The sequence below is a fragment of the Meles meles genome, chromosome 11 (assembly GCF_922984935.1).
Source record: "Meles meles chromosome 11, mMelMel3.1 paternal haplotype, whole genome shotgun sequence".
Taxonomy (NCBI): domain Eukaryota; kingdom Metazoa; phylum Chordata; class Mammalia; order Carnivora; family Mustelidae; genus Meles; species Meles meles.
The window spans coordinates 70,830,489-70,843,533 of record NC_060076.1 but is presented as its reverse complement, the minus strand read 5'-3'; the positions used below and the strand labels follow the sequence as shown (position 1 = coordinate 70,843,533).

Below are 13,045 nucleotides of genomic sequence, written 5' to 3'. Positions count from 1 at the left end.
TAATTTTTTATTTTTTTTTTATAAACATATAATGTATTTTTATCCCCAGGGGTCCAGGTCTGTGAATCGCCAGGTTTACATACTTCACAGCACTCACCATAACACATACCCTCCCCAGTGTCCATAACCCCACCCCTCTCCCCCCAGCAACCCTATTTGTTTTGTGAGATTAAGAGTCACTTATGGTTTGTCTCCCTCCCAATCCCATCTTGTTTCATTTATTCTTCTCCTACCCCCCTAACCCCTCATGTTGCATCTCCACTTCCTCAAATCAGGGAGATCATATGATGTCTTTCCCCCATTGACTTATTTCACTAAGCATGATACCCTCTAGTTCCATCCACGTCGTCGCAAATGGCAAGATTTCATTTCTTTTGATGGCTGCATAGTATTCCATTGTGTATATATACCACCTCTTCTTTATCCATTCATCTGTTGATGGACATCTAGGTTCTTTCCATAGTTTGGCTATTGTAGACATTGCTGCTATAAACATCCTGGTGTACGTGCCCCTTCGGATCACTACGTTTGTATCTTTAGGGTAAACACCCAGTAGTGCAATTGCTGGGTCTTTTAAACATAAGCTAAAGGCAAAGAACAAAGCTGGAGATATCATGCTATATAACAAAGCCACAGTAATCGAAACAGTATGGTACTGGCATAAAAATAGACACATAAACTCATAAACCACTGGAACAGAACAAAGCCCAGAAAACCCAACCAAACAAGGTTATTTAATTTACAACAAAGGAGGAAAAATATACAATGAGAAAAGGACACTCTCTTCAGTAAATGGTGCTGGGAGGGACGCCTGGGTGACTCAGTCAGTTAAGCCACTGCCTTCTGCTCAGGTCATGATCCCAGGGTCCTGGGATGGAGTCCCAGATTGGTCTCCCTGCACAGCAGGGAGCCTGCCACTCCTCTGCTTGTGTGCTCTCTCCCTCTTTCTCTCTGACAAATACGTAAAATCTCAGAAAAAAAAAAGAAAGAAAGAAAAAGGAAAGAAAACATAGGCAGTAAGCTACTTGACATCACTCTTGGTAATATTTTTGGATCTGACTCCAAAGACAATGGCAATAAAAGCAAAAATAAACAAACAAGACTACATCAAATTAAAAGGCTTTTGTACAGCAAAGAAAATCATCATCAAGACAAAAAGACATACTACTGAATAGAAGAATATATCTGAAAATCACGTATCTGATAAGGAGCTACTATCCAAAATATATAAAGAACTCACACAACTCAGTGACCAAAAAAATCTAATTAAGAAATGAGCATAGGATCTGAATGACACTTTCCCAAAGAAGACATACAGATGGCCAAAAGGCATATGAAAAAATGCTCAATATCACTAATCATTAGGGAATAAAGTCAAAACCATAATGAGATGTCATCTCACACCTGTCAGAATGCTAATTATCAAGTAAGACAAGGAATAACAAGTGTTGGAGAGGTTGTGGAGAAAAGGGAACCCTTTCATACTGTTGGCGGACCACTATGAAAAAACAGTATGAAGATTCCTTAAAAAATTAAAAACAGAACTACTATATGATCCAGCAATTCCACTAGTAGGTATTTACCCAAAGAAAACAAAAGCACTAATTTGAAAAGATATAAGCTCCCCTATCTTCACTGCAGCATTGTTTATAATAGCCAAAATAAGGAAACAATCTAAGTATCCACTGATGTCTGAATAGATAAAGAAAATGTGGTATATATACATAATGGAATACTACTCAGCCACGTAAGGAAATCTTGCCATTTGTGACAAAAAGGAATGGACCTTGAGGGCATAATGCAAAATGAAATAATTCACAAAGAGAAAGATTTCACCATATATGTGAAATCTAAAAAGCAAAACAAAAGAACAAATAAAACTCACAGATACAGAGAACAGACTGGTGGTTTTCAGAAGGGAAAGGGGTTGGGAGAGAGGTGAAAAGGGTAAAAGGGGTCAATTGTATTGTTGTTTAGAGAGACAGAGAGAGAAAGAACACAAGTAGGCAGAGAGGTAGGCAGAGGCAGAGGGAGAAGCAGGCTCCCCGCCGAGCAAGGAGCCCGATAATGGGACTCGATCCCAGGATGCTGGGATCATGACCTGAGCTGAAGGCAGCCACTTAACCGAGCCACCCAGGCGTCCCAGGGGTCAATTGTATTGTAACAGATAGTAGGTAACTAGACATTATGATGATCACTTTGTAGTATATGTAAATATAAAATTATTATGCTGTACACCTAAAACTAATGTTATATACCAGTTTTACTTCATAACAAAATAAAAATAACTTATAAGTACTTGGAGGAGGACAGAAGAAAATTCCCAAAGATAATTTTAAAACAACTGTTTTAGGGGCACATGGTGGCTCAGTTGGTTAAGAGTCCAACTCTTGGTTTCAGCTAAGGTCATGATCTCAGGGTTGTGGAATGAAGCCCCATGTCAGGCTCCACATTCAGTAGGGAGTCTCCTGGAGATTCTCTCTCCCCCTTTCCCTCAACCCCCAATTGCATTTTCTCTTTCCCTCTCTCACTCTTTCTAAAAAAAAAAGTTTTAAATGTAAAGACGATTGTTTCAGGTCAAAACGCACAAGAATTAAAAAGAAGTTCACAGGGGCACCTGGGTGGCTCAGTGGGTTAAAGCCTCTGCCTTCAGCTCAGGTCATGATCTCAGGGTCCTGGGATCGAGCCCCACATCGGGCTTTCTGCTCAGCAAGGAACCTGCTTCCTCCTCTTTCTCTGTCTGCCTCTCTGCCTACTTGTGATCTCTGTCTATCAAATAAATAAATAAAATCTTAAAAAAAAGTTCACAAACACAAATATGCAGACAGCTCATAACATGGAAGTACAATATTCTATAATTTCTTAATGACTACCATTAGTAAAAACAATTAATTTATAATCTAAATCTCTAAAATCTCTGAGATCACAGTAATATCAAATTATAGTGAAGTCTCCATTTTAATATATACTCAATACTCGAAAAATCCAATTATTTGACTTATCAAATATTATAGAACATGTTAGGGCTTCCTACAGTAACTGTCCTTCCTTAGATGTTGTACTATGGCAAAATAAACTACTTAAAATTTCCTGACCACGCATTTAGTTTTACTTGTTCATATCTTTTTTTCTGTTGCCTCTGGCTAAAATGCCCTCCCTCTTTTCGACATAAAACTTCTATTCACTCTTCAAAATCCTGCTCAGGGGCTAGCATTTCCAAGAAGCTTTCTCTGACCTGCCCCTCAACTTAATCATTCCCTTCTCTATAATATGTCCATACTTTTATATTTATTATTAAGTGGATTCCACTAAAATTATGTTTGTTCTTGTGCCTAGCCACCAGAATCATGAATTCAACATTCTGAAAGTCAATCCCTAACAAAACCACAGGACCAAGCACCCAAAAGATAAATTTACTGAATTTTAAAAATATATTTGTATTCCTCAAGTACACAGCTATCTGTGCATTGAAACACGTGCTTTAATATAGAATGTACAGCAAAAGAAAATGCAAAGTACACTACAGATAATCCTCAATTCCCATAATGTAAGTGTGAATTAACAATGATTATTAGCAGTTCACATTTGTTTCGTTAGAAGTGCCATGCTACTAAGTGATCACCACAGCTAATTTTGTTTAGGAAACATATTTGCTTAAGAAACATAACTGGTGTTAAAGTGTTGATTTAAAAAAATTAGGATACATCAGGTAAACTCTAAAAACAAATGGCCTAAATGGTGAAGGGCAGGATTTCTAAATGGCTGGTATTCTTGGACTCTCCCACCAAGATTCTGAGGACCACTGTCACTATGACCTCATCCCACCAGACTATGACCTCTCTAGGGTCAAGAAAAATGGTAGCAGTAGCCATACCTCAGTCTAGAGCAACCAGATATATTCCTTTAGTAAAATGATAGTCATCTTCCATTAACACCATCAACCAGTTTAGCCTAATCAAACAATAAATTAATATGATGTAGATATAATTAGTGTGGCCTCCTAGAAATGTAACTTAGATTTAAAAAGACAGATTGAGCATAAAATGAAATGGCACTGAGTAGCAGTTATTTAGTACCTGGTGAAACTTTAACAAATATATTATTTCATGTTCCGTGTTCCTCAAATAACACAACTAAACAATATCTTTCACTTTGGCTTTTTATAAAGTTCACAACCAACAACTGCCAAGTGCAGACCAAAACCATGCTCCCAACACACTTCCTGCAAACAAAACACATAAATTTAATGGATATGTCCTAAATTACATTTTTTTCTTCACAGTTAAGTACTGCTGCCCTAATCCTACCTGCACTTAATTTCTGGGAGCTGAAAAATCAAAAAGTACAAGCAGATATTGAGTGAGGATCTAAAGGATTCTCCCACAGATAAAACACGTATATTTTCATTTGCCCCAATGTTCTTTTTTTTTTTTTTAATATTTTGTTTATTTATTTGACAGAGAGATCACAAGTAGGCAGAGAGGCAGGCAGAGAGAGAGGAAGGGAAGCAGGCTCTCCGCTGAGCAGAGAGCCCAATGCGGGGCTAGATCCCAGGAGCCTGAGACCATGACCTGAGCGGAAGGCAGAGGCTTAACCCACTGAGCCACCCAGGTGCCCCTGCCCCAAAGTTCTTTTGGTCAATTCCAGGTTTTTGCTCTTAGTCCACAGGGCGAAGCTACTAGATTGGTATTTTACAGATAAGTCTGTTGTAACCATTTATGACAATTAAGAATATCTCCCATTAATGAGGATTTGACTAACACCAAGTGTAGTTACAAACCTGTTGAGAAACAAAATCTAAACTTCCATAGACTGAGCATTTTTAATTTTTCAATTTCCCATGAAGTTTCTCTAATATGGCTCCAAGTCATGGCTCCAAGTCAAACTGATTAAGCTGATGATTCAGGTTACAATCACAAGCACAGTTACTACATAAAGAAATAGATAATACTGAACGATGTAGAAAAAATTTCATGGGCTTTTCAGTTAAAAAAAAAAAAAGTGAGCTTTCATTAGTGCCTCTGGTGAAAGCCGTAGCACCCACTCAACCGTAAAATTTGACTAAGGTAAGAATGAAAAATCTAAAAGAAGCTGGAGAGAAAAGACAATTTAATAAGCCATTTTTGTCATTACTGTTCCGTATCTACTAAACCCCCTACATGTTAGAGATCTGACAAAAATTCTCAAAGACTGCTGTTCCCAAGAATAACGGCAAGTAACAACATTCAAAACCCCTCTCATTTACTTTTCAACAACTAGCGGGGAGGAGGAGGAGCACTTTATTCAAAAAGTAATCCACCATACCTCATTCATGAATGAAAGCCAAATTTCACCCATAGGCTGTCAACTGATGCTCCAAAACTTACTCGCACAAAGTAGACTGAGGAAGAAATAGGGCTGGGCGAGCCCTAACTCCGGCAGAGAAACGGCTTCCAAACCTGAAAGGGAGAAAACAGCGAGTCAGGTCGTGGCTCCAGAAATTTCCGAGCGCCCAGCTCCGGGCGAGGGAGCGCGATGCCCGCGGCGGGGAGGGGGCGGCGGCACCTGTCACTCGGCGGCCCCGCCACCACCGTAGCCCCCCCACCGGCCCGGGCCCCGCGGAGTCTCGGGAGGCTCAGCCACGGCCCGGGCGTCGGGGCCTGGGAAGGCGCGGGTCCCTCTCCTCCGCCCCGAGCCCTGAGCGGAGCGGCGGGGCCGCGGCCCTTCCCGAGGAGCGGCCCTCCCGCACCCTCTGCCCAGCGGCTCCGGCCAGCGGGGCCCGTCGCCTCAGGCCGATCCCCAACCGCCGAGCCCGAGGCGCACGGAGCGGCGCGGCCGAGGCGCCGCCACCGCCTCAGGGGGCGCCGGAGCGGGCCCCCCGCGAGGCGGGCCCGCCCTCCGCGTACTCACCGGGCCTCCCCGGCCGCCGGCTCGGCCCTCCACTCCCTCCTCCCCCCGCCGCCGCCGCCGCTCCCGCGGCTCCCGGGCGGCCGCACTGGGCGTTGGGACTAGGCTGGGTCAAGGGGCGGGGGCGGGCTCGCGCCGGGCAGGGGTCGCGCGGCGGCCCGCGAGCGGGCGCCGGGCACTAACGGGCCCCGCGAGCGTGCGCCGGGCTGGGAGGGCTGGAAGGGCTGGGCGGCCCGCGGCGGGGAGCGCGGCTGCAAGCTGCGGTGAGGGGCGGGGAGAGCGCGGCTGCGAGGCGAGGGCGGGAGGGAAGTCCCGGCGGAGGGGGCGGCGTGAGAGCCGCGGGGCGGAGCGGGGGCGGGGCCGGGGCCAGGCGCGCCCGCCGCCGCGCGCGGAGGTTTGTTTATTTTCTCGGTTGGTTGCGGCGCTGGCGCGTGGGTAGAGGTTTGCCGGTGACGTGAGCGCCCCGAGTTGGGGGGAGAGTACCAGAACCACCTGCTGAAGAAGGGGAGCTACGGGGGCCGGGCAGGGTCCAAACGGCTCGCGTAGGCGGCGGCGGCGCTGCGGTCCTCCGGGTTACCGGGAAGAGAAGAGCTTTCCCTGGACGTGTGGAAGGAGGGAGGCCTCCCGAGAGAATAGGGCTCCCGGCCATCTCCCCTCAGTTCAGCGGTCTCACCTGCGTCGCCGAGAGCAGTCTGGGGACTGTGGAGTGGAAGAGGGCCATGGGATCTGGTGGCCTGGGTTCGACCTCCAGTTGGTGAAGTAGGGATCGTCCTGAAAGTCAAGACTGCACCAGCTCTTTGTAAGATAAATAATCAGCGTTGCTCAGTTCTCCGTAGAGTTACATAGCACTTCAGGGTTATCTCCCTAGGTGCTCCGCCAGGGAGTAGGATTCTCATTTCTCAAGCCAAGTAACTCACCCAAAGCCTCACCGCTAATAAATGTCAGAACCAGAACTCGCTGTACTCGCTTCACATTCTGTACTGCTTACCACTGATCACAGCATCTCCCTAAATCACTTTGATTTAACTAATAGACATAAGCTCCCATAGGTAACGTCGGCAGGGGTACGGACGGTAAAGATGTTAACCTTGCCTTCGGAGAGTAAGGAATAAAGATAAAACCGTTCTAATAAGAGACAAACCATGCTAGGTGCCGTATGAAAAACACAAAGAGTACTGAAGATCAAAAAACTCATATCTGTCTGGGGGGTCTGGAAAGAAAGGCGGCATGGAGGAGGAGCCATTTGGAATTGACTCTGAAGGAGATGGGGACGGTTTTATAGCAAGAAGGGATAGCATGAGAACATTTACGAAGATCAATCAATGAAAGTCATGGTCAGGAAAAAGTAAATGGTTAAATTCCAGGGCATGTCGAGAAGTAACAGAGACAAAAGGGAATGGGGTCCTATGCCAAGAGGGAGAATTTGTATTTAACACAGTACTTTGAGTTTTCCTGGTTTAAAAGTTTGGGGAAAGAAAGGCCTCTCCGTGAATGGATACAGAAATCAGAGGTGAGAAAAACTCCAGACAGACCTGTAATAGGCCAGATGAGAGGTATTGATGAGTCTAAGCTAAAGGTAGGGCAGGAAGATGATGTGGAAGCGAAATCTACAAAATTTGGTAATTGGTTTTACAAGAGGAAGGAATAACATGAGAACATATATGAAGGTGGAAGCAAAAAACCAAAGATAGTGGAGGTTCTGAGTGTATAGGTAATTATAGAAGAGACAGAAGTAGGAACGGCTTTTTGGGAGATCAGTTTAGGTTTGGACACTAAGAATTTGAAAGATCGTTGAGACAGCCAGCTAGAGGTGGATACTGAGAAGTTGGGTATAAAAACTTTGAAATATAGGAAAGAGGGTTGAGCTGGAAAATAGTAATTTAACAGCCTAGTGGTGATATCACTGTGAGAGAAAAGAAGAAAACAAAGGTCAGAACCTTGGAGAACATCTTCTGTAGAACTTTGCTACTCAGAAGTATGGCCAATGGCCCAGCAGCCTTGCCAGGGGGTTAGAATGGTAGAATTTCAGCCCCCTCAACCCTGACACATGCTAAATCAGCACCCTCAATTTAACAAGAACTCTAAGTGATTTGTATCACATCATAGTTTGAGAAACTCTGACCTAGATAAGAGAAGCCAACAAATAAAGAAGAGACCTAATCTAGACGAGAGAAACCAGGAAAGAAAGAGGGAAGAGGAAGTAAGAGGAGAACCAGGGTAATGCAAAATCACCAAAGCAAGGTAAATTGGAGTTTCACAAAAGCAGGGGCAGGAAAGAGTGTTTATTGTCACTATCTAATATCACAAAGGTTAAGGAGTGCAAAGAAAAAAAGTGTTTGAATTTTGTAATTGGGTGGTATGATCATATGACTATGTTGTTCTAACTGAAAGCTTGGTAACTACTCCTTTGTGATGGGGACAGCCTAGAAATATAATCCCCCCTCCTCCCCCACCCCCATGTATATGGGACATATGGAAGTAGGCTTGTGGATTTGATAGAAATTCTTTTCTAGTTGCTTCTATTTTCTCAGTGAACTAAGAAGCAAGATCATTTTGGCAGACTGCTAGTTGTCCATCACAATCTCTTCTTCCCCTCCTCTTGGGCACACAGACTATTTTTCTCAGCTTTTCTTCCAGTTAGTATGGTCAAGTATTAAGTTATTGCTAGTGGAATGTGAGCACAAATGATGTCTGCCACGGCCAGGGCAGTGTGTCTCCATGCACTTTTCCTTCCTGCCAGGCAGATTATCCAGATGACTACAAGCCCCTGGTGTTGACAGAGCCGCAAAAAAGGTGTCCCGATGGAGAGTTGCCCACTGATCTGGAACCCCCACCGTCAGTTATTATGTGAGCAAGATCTAAATTTCTCTATTAGGTTGGAGCTTTAACGTTTTGGGGTCTGCTTTAGCCTTACTCTATCTAAATGTAATTAGTGACTGATGGGAGGCTTGGGAGAGGACGGAGGGAGGAAAGGTGAAAAACATTCTGACTGTGGGAGAGAGACTGACTAGGGAAGCATAGTAGGGTTTTCAGGCACTAGAAAGGGCCTGCCTGAGGGAGCGGTCAAGAACTTACAGTCAGACCAGTCAATATGGTTGTGCATTTTCTGCTAGCCATATTCCGTTGTTTATGTGCAAACACTGAGTAGGTGGTTTGGGATTAACCAGGACTGAGTAGAATGGGGAGCAAGGGGCAAAGTGGCTGAGGGTAGAAACAAAGGAGGCACCATAATTTCAGAGGAGGTAAGAGGTAAGGCTGTGAGAGGGGTGGGGAACAGTGCAAAAATCGTAGGGCAAATAGGTGGGTGATTCTGATCAGGTTGAAGAAAAGTTGGAGTCTTGTTACTGTAAAGAGTTACCTGGAAAGATAAGAGGTGGGTTGGAGAGTAGGAGGCTTGAAAGCAAAATGAAAAGTGGGACTATAGTTGTTAATAATGTCAAAGTGTAGGGAATGATCACGAGAGTGGGGTGCTGAGATAGCAGTTGGTATAAGATCATTTGAAGAGAGCTGGTCAGGGGATTGAGAGTGTTTGAAAGATATGATATATATGTATTCGTCTCACAGAGAATTACCAAAGGACTATAAGTAATGTTGGAGTAGCAAGTAGCCTTGGAGAGCGTGGTAATGAGCCTGGTACTAAAGTCTTCAAAGACTGAGGGGTTGAATTCTCTGAATTAGTGTGTTCAAGGCCACCAGTGCTTCTCTGTGTTAAACTCTTACTGAGATCATGTTTCATTTAAACAGGCGCTTTTAAGTTTTGTGTTACTAATGTGGGATTTGTAATTGCTTCTCTTTGACCTCTCAGATTACAGATGGTAACTGCTTTCTTTAAGAGGAAATGCCCATCTGTCTGTATTATAAAACAAACACATGCCAGGCTTCCCAGTTTAAATGACTGTGCTTTAAAATTTGTCATAAACTACTCTGTTCTACCTCCAACATGTATCCTCAAAGTGATCCATCCACTGTGATGCTCGCTATGTTACATCAAATAATGGGCTGTAATGTTCAAAATCTGTGTGAAAAACCTTAGGTATAACTTAACAATAAATAGGGATTGACTAGAGACCTGACAAATTGAAAATGAAGAGATTGCTTATAATTTAGAAAATTATCTACCACGTTGTATACATAGGGACTCTGGAGTCAGATTGCTGGGGGTTGAACATAACACCCATCTAAGGGGTTATTGTGAGGATGAGATATGTAATATATACAATAAAGATAGGCATTTAAAAGACTGCTTAGCACATATAAGCCCACGATAAAAGTTATAGTTATTCTATTACTGTACTGTAATTCTTATAGAATTGCCTATAACAATATTTTAGCGTTTTCTACTTAGAAGATATGTTCATTACATCTATCCATGTTAAGACCTATTAGTAAGGAGACTTCTGGTTAAATGTGGTGCATCAAACACACTTTTTTCTCCACTTACTCCAAATACCCCTTTAAAATGACAGTGAAGCAGGGGTGCCTGGTTGGCTCAGTCAGTACAACGTGCAACTCTGGATCTCAGGGTTGTAAGTTGGAGCCCCACATTGGATATAGAGGTTACTTAAAAATAAAATCTTTAAAAAATAAAAAAGTAAAGTGAGGGGCACCTGGGTGGTTCAGTCGGTTGAGTATCTGACTCAATTTTGTCTGAGATCTTGATCTTATGGTTATGATTTTGAGCCCCATGTTGGTCTTCATGGCCAGCACGCCCAGTGTGGAGCCCATTTAAGAAAACAATAATAAGGGGCGCCTGGGTGGCTCAGTGGGTTAAAGCCTCTGCCTTCGGCTCAGGTCATGATCTCAGGGTCCTGGGATCGAGCCCCGCATCGGGCTCTCTGCTCAGCGGGAAGCCTGCCTCCTCCTCTCTCTCTGCCTGCCTCTCTGCCTGCTTGTGATTTCTGTCTGTCAAATCAATAAAATATTAAAAAAAAAAAAAAGAAAACAATAATAATTTGGGCACCTGGGTGGCTCAGTAGTTAGACATCCGCCTTTGCTTGGGTCGTGATCCTGGGGTCCTGGGATCAAGCCCCATGTCGGGCTCCCTGCTCAGAGGGAAACCTGCTTCTCCCTCTCCCACTCCTCCTGCTTGTAGTCCCTCTCTTGCTCTCTCCATGTCAAATAATTAAGTAAGATTTTTTAAATAATAAAATGAAATGAAATGATAGTGAAGCAATAAAAAAAGTATAAAACCATAACATGAAGCAGAGACGAAAATATCCCTGCTGAAGAAGGATGTCAGCAAACATTAGGAACATGGAAAGCAGATGAATGAGTGATAAGTGACTTACCAAAACCAAGAAAGTTAATACCTATGCCTTTGGGAGGGGTAGAGCCAGCCACAGTGGATCCATTCACAACACAGACTCTATATGGGAAGGCTCTGAAACTAGAGCTGCCATAACTCTGAAAGCAGAGGTGAAATGGGACTGGAAACTGGAATTCATTATGAAAGTTGTATAAAGAATAGTGGGATACTTCCTTCCCCTGAATCCCTACCCCTTCCATGCTGCCTTACCTCAGTAGAATATGGGATGTTTACTTTCAGAAGAGGTTGAGTCAGAGCTCCCCTGGACACCAGGCAGGGCTGAAGATAAGGGTGACTCATGCCACAGAAAAGCAGAATTAAATGAAGTTTTGCATATTGAATCACAAGACATATCCTGCCTGATTTATTCCCAAATTCAGGTTCTAGCTATTTGAAGAAACCTCACAGGAAATAGCTTCAAATGAACTAAGAAAAGAAAGAAAGAGGAGAGAGAGGGAGGTGAGAGGAAGGAGGAAAGAAGGAGGGAAAAAAGAAGAAATAGAGGAAATAGAGCTAATGCAGGGAACAGAAAAGGATGTCAAAATGAAAAAAATCTCAAAAGTTCTAACTTGGGGATCCTGGGTGGCTCAGTGGGTTAAGCCTCTGCCTTCGGCTCAGGTCATGATCCTAGAGTCCTGGGATCGAGCCCTGCATCGGGATCTCTGCTCGGCGGGGACCCTGCTTCCCTCTCTCTGCCTCTGCCTCTCTGCCTACTTGTGATCTCTGTCTGTCAAATAAATAAATTAAATCTTTTTTTTTTTTTAAAGAACATTCAACATTACTTCCCTGGAGGAGAATATACTTCCCTGCCCCACCATGAATTGCAGTGGCCACTGAAGTAGGGGCAGAAGTGAATATGTCACTGCCAGCCTGAAGCTTCAGGAGCCATGTCTCTGCCCCTGCCACAAGACAGGCACTGTTCAGAGGCTGCCTCTGGCCATCTAAGTCCTGAGTGAAGACACATGGCACCGAACTCCAACTGACCGGCCATTGGCTAGGCAGCATCAGTGAGAAGCCAACATTTATTGTAGGCCACTGAGGGTTTGTTGGTAGTTTGTTAATGCAGCATAATTAACCACTCCTGACACCACATGGAGCAATGTGGCAACATATAATAGGCATTAAAACATATATGATAAACACCCAACAATATGATAGAAATGTATTAGGCAATTAGTAAATGGCACAAGGTGTCTAAAACTGAAAAACTAAGATGTGGCTGTAGAAATAAGATCTTTAGAAATGTGGAATAAAGTAGCAAAACAACTTTTGGGGGGGGGAAGCAGGCATCAGAGTGATGACAGTTGGAGCAGGGATTTCTGTTTATCATTATGAGCTTTGTAGTCATTTGACTTTTAAACCGTATGCATTGTCACTTGGGGAAAAAATTAAAAATACATTTGTTTTTTAAAACTGGATGGTAAGTGAAAGGAGAGGAAGGTTGTATTATTGTCTTTGACTCAGCCAGTTTAATAAACTGACCATTAATCATCCCAACAGTAATAGTAGGATTGTAATCGGAACCTAATTCTTGATTAGTACTTTAAAAATAACTTTTTTCCCATGAATACTGAATAAATTGAAGCACCAAAAGCTAAACTTTTTCATTCTACCTTCACACTGCCCTCTGAAATAGAAATGTTCATGTTGCTTTCCTAGTATTTTGACTCAGCTACGTCCTTCCCTCGCCCTTACTGTGGTGTTATTTATAGTATACTATTTATATGAAGTCTAATGTCACTAACTTGAATTTGAAAAATGACCTACATGTATATGGAATTATCTTGTGAAAAACTATTTTATACTTTAAAAAATGATTATTTTTTAAAAGATTTTATTTATTTATTTGACACA

The 13,045-nt window shown here is 43.3% G+C and overlaps 1 protein-coding gene across 4 annotated transcripts in view; it reads right to left on the bottom strand.

Moving 5' to 3' along the window:
- The window catches only part of GKAP1 (G kinase anchoring protein 1), an 84,016-nt gene extending 77,857 nt beyond the window's left edge, over positions 1–6,159 (bottom strand). For 2 of the 4 annotated variants that reach the window (XM_046023462.1, XM_046023466.1), the window contains exons 1-2: positions 5,890–6,158; positions 5,305–5,438 (exon numbers count right to left, since the gene is read on the bottom strand). The gene's annotated coding sequence lies outside the window, so the exon portion shown is untranslated. Of the gene's footprint in view, positions 1–5,304; positions 5,439–5,544; positions 5,793–5,889 lie in introns of those variants that run through there. The other 2 variants (XM_046023465.1, XM_046023463.1) reach the window with 2 other exon arrangements.
- Between the last annotated feature and the right edge of the window lie 6,886 nt (positions 6,160–13,045).